General features: G+C 38.7%; 1 protein-coding gene across 7 annotated transcripts in view; it reads right to left on the reverse strand.

Annotated features, from left to right (window-relative positions):
• LOC132199799 (homeobox protein prospero-like) overlaps window positions 1-9,159 on the reverse strand; it is a 55,961-nt gene extending 46,802 nt beyond the window's left edge. For 5 of the 7 annotated variants that reach the window (XM_059624805.1, XM_059624806.1, XM_059624804.1 and 2 more), the window contains exons 1-3: window positions 9,098-9,159; window positions 8,377-8,472; window positions 7,475-7,882 (exon numbers count right to left, since the gene is read on the reverse strand). The gene's annotated coding sequence lies outside the window, so the exon portion shown is untranslated. Of the gene's footprint in view, window positions 1-12; window positions 447-2,105; window positions 2,282-7,474; window positions 7,883-8,376; window positions 8,473-9,097 lie in introns of those variants that run through there. The other 2 variants (XM_059624801.1, XM_059624802.1) reach the window with 2 other exon arrangements.
• Window positions 9,160-9,900: the final 741 nt, after the last annotated feature.

A 9,900-nucleotide genomic window follows, 5' to 3' on the forward strand; every position in this document is an offset into this window, starting at 1 on the left:
TCTGTCACTCACCTCCTCTCTCGGTTGTAATCAGCCCCTGTGCCTCACACCAGAACCAAGTCGCGTGTCTAACTGTCCAGAGGAGTTGGGTAGTTTTGGCCACTGCACCCGAAAAATCCGTTCGCACCGCAAGTCGATCGCCGCGGGCTAAATGGTTAGTCCATCGCTAGCGCGCGCAATTCAAGCTAAGTCGAGGGCCGCTTTCATAAAAGTCTATTGTCGTCCTCCTTGAAGTTCTTGATGCTCATCTTCGCGCGCGCGGGGCCGGTCACTGCTGCTCGCGGGCCACAACACCCATCACCAAAGTTCGGCAAAGTGTGCTGCAGAGACACTGCGCGGCGGAGAGCGGCACCGGTGCTTGCGATTCGAGTTTGCCGCCGCGACTGCCGGAAAAAAGCGTCTAGTGAAATTTTTGAATTTGCACTTGCTCTTTCTCTCTCTCTCTCTCTCCGGCCGGCTCGCGCTCGCCCTAATGTAATATAAGGACCTGCGCTGTTTTACTACTTTCCATCCCCCTACTACCAACAAACGCGCGGCGGCGAGCAACTTTTTTAACCCCACCCTTATACTTGTAGGAGTAGAGAGAGAATTTTCTACTTTTCCGAATAGAAAAGGCAAAAAATTACCCCCTTTAACTTCCCCGCTGGAGGGAGTAACGTCCATGCGCGGAAGGGTTGGAGCTAAAAATTGGGGGTGGATACCAATTTTTGACACAGCTACAGCATGATACTCGCTCTCGCTCTTCTTTCTTTCTCTCCCCGCGATGCCCAATGCCCACCGTGATGTAATAAAAATAAATACAGAGCGCAGTCATTACACCCTGCGCGCCCGATTTTACTCTTGCTTTTGCCCAAAACAAAACAACGCCTGGCACCTGCCACCTCTCGGTCACGTGACACTTCTCGAGCAAAGATTTCGCATCATCTTAGAATCGGAATGGCAATAAATTCAAAGCCTCGCTGTCGCCAGCATTTGGTCCGAAATCAAATATCCATGCACGTTTTTGAAAAGCAACACGACGGTATTTAGATAATTATCTATATTTCTCAGGTTTTAAGAGAGAAATTAATATTAAAAGAAGGCATTTTTATTAGCTAATTCTTTAAGATAGCCCAAATGTGCGTAAAACAAACTACGAATATAATATTGTTTATGTTTCTAAATTCAATTCTGTCATTTAAAAATAAATATCCAAATCTCAACTCAAGTATTATAAATTAAATTAAATCTTTAGGAGGTTTCTGAAGATAATTATATTTTATCAGCTCATACTAGGATTGCACCTGACTTTGAATGCAAACTTAACGTTACAGAAAAACATCATTTTTCTGCCCAAAATGATAAAAATAGCTTTAAGGGGGCATCGCTTCGTTGCATTTAAGGATTGAACACTTCCAATTTGCATCAACGCGACTAGGGCCGCGATCCATAGCATATAGAGTGGCCGGAGAGAAAATTTTCTAAGTCCCGGCAAACCCGCTCTCCCTTCGTGCGCTCGACTTTTGGTCAAAAAATAAACCTTCCGTAGTTTCAATTCTTAAAATAATTTTGAGGAAAAGGAAAAATATTCACTTTTATTAATTTTTAAAACTTTCTTAGGACTTTTTTTGCCGAATTTTTTCATCAAGGGAAAAAGTTTACTTCAAGAAAAGTGGAAAATTTCAATGTAATTGATAAAGTGGATCAAAAATTCAAACCGATGGTGATTTTTTTTAAATTTTTTCGAGCCGGTAGCCGCTTTTTGAGCTGAGAAACCGGTCGAACGAAAAAGGGGTGCGCGTGTAGAGAAATAAGAGGAGAGTCGGAAAAGCCGAGTGTCGGGCGAGCACGGCTCAGCGGCCGGCGAGGAGCGCAAAGAAAATCTCGGCGCTCGGAAATGCACCATAGAGAGAGCAGGTGTCACCCACCGTGTCGCGTGTGTGAGTGTGTGTGTGTATGTCACCTGGCGTGCATCTAATTATGCCGACTATGCCATTGATGAGGCGATGCAGACCGGAAGTGTTCATAACCAATAACAACAGGCAAACATTCCATGCGCATATGAAATCGCACCGAGCGACCGGCCTACCCGCCCGAAAGGGTGCGGAGGCGGCAGAGGTACTCACCGAGTCGGAGGCGGCTCGGCGGCCGAACCGTCGTCGGAGGCGGCAGAAGAGGCCTCAGGCGAAGAAGAGTGGCGGGCGAAAATTTTTCTCGCGGGACATATCCGGCCAGCAAAGGGAGCACTCGGCGGGGACGCGCTGGGGCCGAGCGTGCGGCGCGTGCGAGCGAAGGAGACGATCTGAGAGCAACGTCTTGGAGTTTGAGTACAAAATGTGAAAACTACAGAGAGTGGGGCTTTCGCTTAAAAAACACACACACACATACACGGCGCGCGGGCAGAGAGAGCGGGCGAGAGAAGGGAAAATATAAAAGGTCCTTATAAACATGCGCATGTCTTCCCGTTCGTAAGAGAGGAAAAGCGGGCCAGGCCTTTGCTGACACCTGCTGTGGAAAACGCAAACTACGCCGCCTCCTTTTCCTTATATTTTCCATGCATACACGGGCAAGTCGGTGGCCCTCAAGGCGGGAGGGGAAGTGCGAGGGCGGAGCGGCACCTAAGGGAAAAATCAAAGGGGTAGCGGGTAGGGGGGGCGCCGAGAGCACCCACTGATTGCAGCTGCCCTAAGTGGCCGCCGCGCCAACTGCTCTCGCTCGAGCCGGCCGGCCGACCGACCGCCACCGTCCGTCGCAGCCGCTTTTTGCACTGCGATTGAAAAATAGCCGCGTCGTGCCGCCGATCGGCAAATAATGAATTGCAATGATTGGCGCATGCCCGCGCTTAATTAGCACTCTCGCGGCGCCACGCAAATAAACAAAACACAAACCGCCCTCTCTTTCTCTCTCTCTTTGCACATATACATACGTTTGTTTGTAGTTTTTTGTTTATTTGTTCGCGTCCGGCTAGTTAGCAGCAAATAAAAATGATTGCCAGGTGCACCGAGTGACGTGAATATAGGCAGCCTGCGCCTCGACGCGGCACGCCGGTGCAGCATCGACAACGGCAGGCGCTCTCAGCTGATCCGCACCTTTAGAAATTGAAACCGGTTTCTGAGGAAATTTACTTTTAAACATGAGATTTCTGAGACTCAACTTTTTTATTAATGAGGAAGATCATTGCTCATGTCACTGAATCATGATATTTGACAAAGGAAAACTTCAGTTAAAAATCAAAAAGAGGAAGAACAAATATAAAAAAGCGGCAATCAATTGAAAACAAAATCAATTTATAAACAGGGTTCCTTTGGTAATCTGTTTTCATTCAATTGTTATCTTCATTTCTTTTATTTTTTATCTTGTATTGATTGCTGTGATAGATAAACTTAAATTTAAGTAACATCATTTTCTTGTAATTAATAATTGTTATGTTTTGATTCTCCTATTTTTTCTTTAATCACTGTTTTTCTCTTTAATTAAGTTTAATGGGCGCAGATATTGGCACTTGGTGTCAACAAACTCAATTTGTTGATTAAAATAAAAAATTATCTCCAAAAAATGAACTTTGATGGTCTGCAGAAAATTAAAATTTTAATATAATTAATTGAATTAAATGATCGTTTACCAAAATTCTTTTCATGTATTTTCAGTCGTTTTAATGTGATCTTGATGTATTGATTTCATGTAGAGTAATTTCAAACTATGTGAATGTAGATTAAATAAATTAATAAATGAATTACACAGAAGCTGTGTTGAACTTAACAGAAATAAAAAAAAAATAGCAATTCTGAAGCTACCCAGGATATTTATTGCAGGTTAATTTCCATCATCAATTGCAATAAATCTAGTTAAATTAAGAATGATGTTCATAAAAGAAACTCAGACAACTTAAATTAAATATACATTGTTGCTGTAATTAAAAAAATATATACAAACTGTTTAAATTCAAAAAATAAAATGTTGAAATAAAAATGTAAAAATTTTAAATATTTAATTAAATTGCATAAACCTCCTAAACAAAGTTGTATAATATAAATTTAAAAATAGATTATTTAAATTTGACTTTTTAACCCATTTTTTATTTAATTAATTCATCAGATATGATGCTTAATTCCTAATATCATAAAAGCTTTAATTATTTTATAACGATCAATGCAATGATATTTTCGCGTAACAGAAAAAATATTAGAAATAAAATATCACGGTTGATTCGTCCTTGTGCGCGCCCGAAGGACACGCTGGTAGTGCAGCAAAAGGCTGCTGGCAGTATTGGCAGAAGCTTTTAGTCGTCTGTAATGGGTAAACAATGAAACGTTTTATTGGATCTTAAGGTTGTTGATGGCCCTAATAAGGGAGAAAAGACACAGAAAGTGTCGCGTCACGTTAGCTTGAGATAAGACGTGGTCATCCATCGGCCGGCAGCTCTTTACGGCCGCGCCGGACTAACGCGATTATGTAACGGCCCCGGGCATCTGCAGTTGTAAAAATAATTATTACCCTCGCGGCGCAGCTTCTGCTGCCGCTGCAGGACCGAACGATATTTTTATGATATAAGAAAATAAAAAAGAGAGTTATTGTTCGGCATTATTGCTGCTGCTTCTGTTCGCTTCTCTCGCAATTAAAAATACGGATGAGAGCGCAGGGTGCGGGGGAGGAACGGGGTGCTGCTTTTTTTTATTCCGCTGCTGCACGACGACGACAGGGGTGCAGAAAATAAAGAATCGCATTTTTCACTCCATCGGCGGAAGCGCGCGCCGGGAACAAAAGTTTCTTTGTTTTTCTTAAGCCGCGTGTCTTAATGAGAAGAAAGGTGGCCCACGGCTGGCCGTGTGATCTTGGCGCTGCGTTTCATCTCCACGCGAGGCAGACGACGCATCTCTCCAACCCTGTGGGGATGAAAAGCAGACGCCGATGTCCACTAAAGGGGTGAAATCGAACCGGTTTATGGGGGAAACTCGCTCAAATTAGATCCGGAGAGAAAAAACGGGTTTTAAAGATGGCGAGATTCCTCGGACGAGGGAATAAAGTCGCCGTCCCTTAAAATAAATTAATGCAATCAGGGCCCCGTTTGCATTTAGAGCTGCTTTGAATCATAAAGTCAATAAAATTGAATGATGGAATTTCAGTGGAAGTTAATTTTAAGAAGTACTACATCACATTTAACTATAAATCCATAAATATTCTAATTTTAAGAAATAATAGAATTAATATTTCAAATGAAACTCATTGTAAACGTAGAAGTATGATCAGTTTTGTAATTGTAAGTACTTTCTAAATTATGAGCTATTTATTAATTATTTTTATTAATATCAAAAATAATAAGTTTCTATTAAAATTTGAAATAAAACTTTTTAATGAAATAAAATAAACTAATAGTTTTCTAAAATTATAATAAAAAAATAAAATAAATAAATAATTTAATTTCAGATTCGCAAAACTGTTCTTAAAAAGGTAAAACGATGCATTTTAAATTAAAAAATATAAATACATTATAAGCTTTTTTTAAAGAACTCAATGTTTTAAATGTAAAAAATAAATATATTTTCTATGGATAATTATGGTTCAAAAATTCTTTTTTTTCCATTTAGTTATAAAAATACGAAGGAAATTCGATGATTATTATTCACTGGGCATGAGATCACATTCCAGTCTCCCACAAGTTTAACGTTAAGATGTGCAAATAAGTCCCGAGCTGTTTTCATTAATATTAATCCCGTGTCCGTTTCAACTTTCCTGGCTTATCCGCTTCGTGTTTATCAGACGCGACGCAGATTTCTTTAATCGTCTGCTGAAACAAAACGCTCGTCCGAAGCATCACGCGACATCAAGAAGTCGTGTTTTCCGCCACACAGACTAGACGGCTGCCGACTCCGGTTTTGATATATTTTTTTTTATCTCCTCACAATTCAGTTCAACGGCCATAAGTACATTTATTTGCAGTTGTGCAAAAGTCACCCAGGTCAAGAACCGATCGCTCGCAGCAAAATATGATCGCTTGGGGTTGAAAGCAACAGTGCTCGAGGGCGGGGGTGAGACGGATATGGATGGGGCACTTTGCCGATCGCTGCAGTCTTTAAGACGCTATTAGGGGGATCGCCTGGGGTGCCGTTTTATGGCCGGCTGAGTGTGTCACTCGTTTTCCGCCCTCTGACTTTCTTCTCGAGACACCCTTAATTGCTGTTGACTTGCTTACCTCAAACTTTGTCTTTGAATTTCAGCAGGAAATTTTAATGTAAAATTAATTATTAATAGTTAAAAACATTAAATAATTAATCTGATGTATGATGCAAGATTATAGGCTTAAAATTAGCAAATGAGAAAATTAAAAATAAAAAAATATTATTTATTTAGAACTTTAGTAAATATGGATTTATTAGGTATCAAGTGAGAGAAAAAGCAAAATTAAAATAAAAATATTTCTAAATTATATTTTCATTGAAAAGAAAAATAATAAATATTATTTTACTGCAAGAATTGTTTTGTTCAAATTATGTTAAACAGAGAGTTCTTTGATTATGCAAGTTTTTTTTTCTGAAGGCACACGGCTGAGCCAAGTATAATATGTACTGTGTGTAAGGGCTGTGTATGGAGGGGAGAAGGGAGAACGAAAGCTGGCTGCTTTGCTTATTATACACACAGGCCAAAAGGTATGCGCGCCCGCCGTGTTTATCACTGGTCCAATGATTTCGAGGAGCAGATGTGGGGACCGTTTAAACTCGTAACGACCTTTTTGCTGCACTTGTCTCATTTTTCCTAAGACCTTTAATTTTGCTACCAAATGATAAAATTAAAATTTGAAAATAGTATTATTTCAAATACGTTAAACAAGATCCCGGAAATTGGTGTAAACACTCATTTATACACTTCTATACAGAAAAATTATTAATATCTATAAAAGTCAGATCAAAATATTGACTATTTAATTGGATTTAAAAAAATTTTAAATTTTCGTTTGGATTTTCTATACTTATAATTCTCCAATTTTCTAAAGACACAGGAATTGTAAAAATTTATGAGCAAATTTATTTGTCAATTAATAAAAAAAACTGGTTTTCTACTATTTCAATCTACTAAATTTTTTCGTAAATGCAAAACACAAAATGAAATTTAAATAAAAGCTTTATATAAATGAATAAAAAGCACATTTTTTCAAGGGGTTGTTAACTTTTTTGAATGAGATTTGCCGCCAACGCTTTGTGCGAAGGCATTGTCTCTTGAGGGACGGAAGTTCGCCGGCACAATGGGATGCGCGATAAGAAATCCATATCCGATTTCTCTAAGAAAACTTCCTTCCTTCCTTTGTAAGTGTGTCAAGTTAGGGCAGCGAAAGTGATGCAAATCGAATTTAATGGAGCGTATGCGGCCGGCTAATGAAGCGACAGTCGCGGAATTGGCTCTGTTGACCGTCCATTGTTTGCCGTGATTTGTTTGCCGAGCGCACCTGTTGCTCTCGGCGGCCAAACCAAAATTGGGCGAAATTGAGAACTGAACAACTCACCGGCTCACGTGTGTGCTCGCAGAATCCACAGGTCCTTCTTTCTTCTCCGCCGCCGTTCGTCGTTTGACTGCCGGGTGGTTTCTTGTGCGGCGGGCACGCGCCGTCTTGGCCAGGGGGCGGATTCTTGTCGCCACTTCTTGGTGGGAGTTTCTAAGGAGCTCTCGCTGGAGAACCGCCGTTTGTGCGCGAGGAGAACCGCGAAGGAAGGCGCGCACGCGACTCCTCGCGTGGTCGTCGGGAAAGACGTTGGCGGTGCGCAGAGTCGAATCCCGAGGCGGCCAAGGAAGGAAACTCAACGGACGAAATCACTCACTGTGACATTCCGAAAGCGAGCCACCCGCGTCCAATTTTCTTATCTCTCCCCCGCGCACCGCCATCCCGCACGCGATTGCCTTCCAAAGAGTTTTTCTAAAGAAATAAAATTCAAAATTAATTAATTAATTAATGATTAAATTCGAAATTTATTATTTATCTTCTATTTCATTGACTACATAAAGAGGAAATAATTATAAAAAAAAAAATCCTGCAAACCGAATGCTTTATATTTTGTCAAAGTTACTATTTATTACTTATTGTTAGTTTTAATTTTTTTATTTGCAGCTGTGTGAATTTCTTATTATTCCTTTTGGTGAAACATAAAAGTTTGGATAGAAGATGATCATTATAATTTTTCCAAAAAAAGGGCTAATGTCTTTATCTTGGACTAAAAAAATGTAATTTTTGAAGGGAGAAACAATAAAAATTAAAAAAATAATTTTAAAATTTCATATATTAGGCAATTAATGAAAAAAAGTGTTATTAAGACTGAAAGATTTCTCGAACGAAGTTTATCAAAATAAATGTATATTTAAGTGCATAAAAAAAAATAGCATTCCCCACCCATACCAAATGATTAATTTTACCGGGACATTTGTATTGCATTTATTTCTTCATTGTTTCTTGTCCTGAAGTTGAAGTGGCCGCCTTTCCTCTAATTGCTGGTCTGACGAGGCACCACGCTGCAAATTTAATTATGTCATATTTTAATTTCAAGTTTTTAATTACAAATATATAGGAAAAAAACCTGCTGACTACACGCTGCTCACTGCCGTCAACTCACAATAATTGGGGGCCATCTTGGGGGTTGAGACTTGGAGGATTTTGTACAGCGGATAATTTTATGCTTTTTCTTTTACTTAAATAAGAGTGATTTTGACAGCTGGAGAATCTTTTAACTGCAAATTTTGAATTCAAATATTACAAAAAATTAACCTGCTGACGACGCTGCTCCCTCATGTTCTCGAACTTCTCGGAGTGTCTCTGAACTGACTTTCCTGTCCAACCATTTCCAAGGCCATCGATTTCAGGTAAATTTAAAGAATCAGCCTTGCATCGAATATTAAATTCGGTGAACGGATTTTGAATAATAACGGTTTGTTTTCTACAATTTTAAAGTGACAATGAGAAAAAATGTGAAATAAATTCTTGATTGTTGGATGGAATATGATTATAAACAAGCATGTGTGATGAGCGTCGTGAGGCCGTGACTTTATCAAAACCAACCAGAAGAATCCAGAATAATTTGCTTGTTAGAAATGCAACAATGCTTTTGCGCAAGTTTGCAATAAAATTAGAGTTTGGTACCTTGAATTCTCAGTCGTCAATTAGCACTCAAAGAACAGGACACATAAAGTATTCCATTGCTGTTCAAAATTTTAGTTTATTGTTTATTTTTCTAGCAACTTCTCAAATAGTTCCGCAACTGGCGGAAGAATATAGTATGTGAGATCAAGTATCAAGTGAGCTCTTCAAAATAGATCGCAAAACAGTCATTCGTAAAAAAAATTATTTAGAGTTGAATGTTTATTCTCTTTAGGGAAACAAAACGGTTAGGATATAAAAATTATTTGGGTTTTTTTTCCAACGTTGTTTATTTTGGTTTATTTAAAATAATGGGTGTTTTCTAAATTTTTTTGAGGGAAAAAATAAGGCAATTTGAAACAAATATTTTTGAAGAAATTAGCACTCGATGAGGAGATTTATTTTGTTAAATTGTGGTTTTACAATTTTGCTGATTTATATATTTTTTTTCTGCTAGGGTCTTAATGTACGTGCGACCAAAACTGGAGGGCTGTTTTGTGTTTCATTAAAAACAATTTTTACAACAACGACGAGCCTGTTTTCTTCACTTTCAACTTTCATAAGTGGTTTTAGGCGAGAAATATTTCTTTAAATTTCAAAAAATATAATTTTATGATTAAAAGGTGAATAAAAAATTCATTTTAATAAATACTAATTTATTTGAGCTTTAATTTAAAAAAATGCATTTTGACGCCCCAATCAGATTATTTTTTTGCTGTATAGACTGATATGCAGAAACTTTATATGGACTCATTAATTCTGAAAAAGAGTTTAAATAACGTTAAAATTTCCCATTCGCTATGTGC

The sequence above is a fragment of the Neocloeon triangulifer genome, unplaced genomic scaffold, assembly GCF_031216515.1.
Source record: "Neocloeon triangulifer isolate White Clay Creek 2 clone unplaced genomic scaffold, ASM3121651v1 ptg000014l, whole genome shotgun sequence".
Taxonomy (NCBI): Eukaryota; Metazoa; Arthropoda; class Insecta; order Ephemeroptera; family Baetidae; genus Neocloeon; species Neocloeon triangulifer.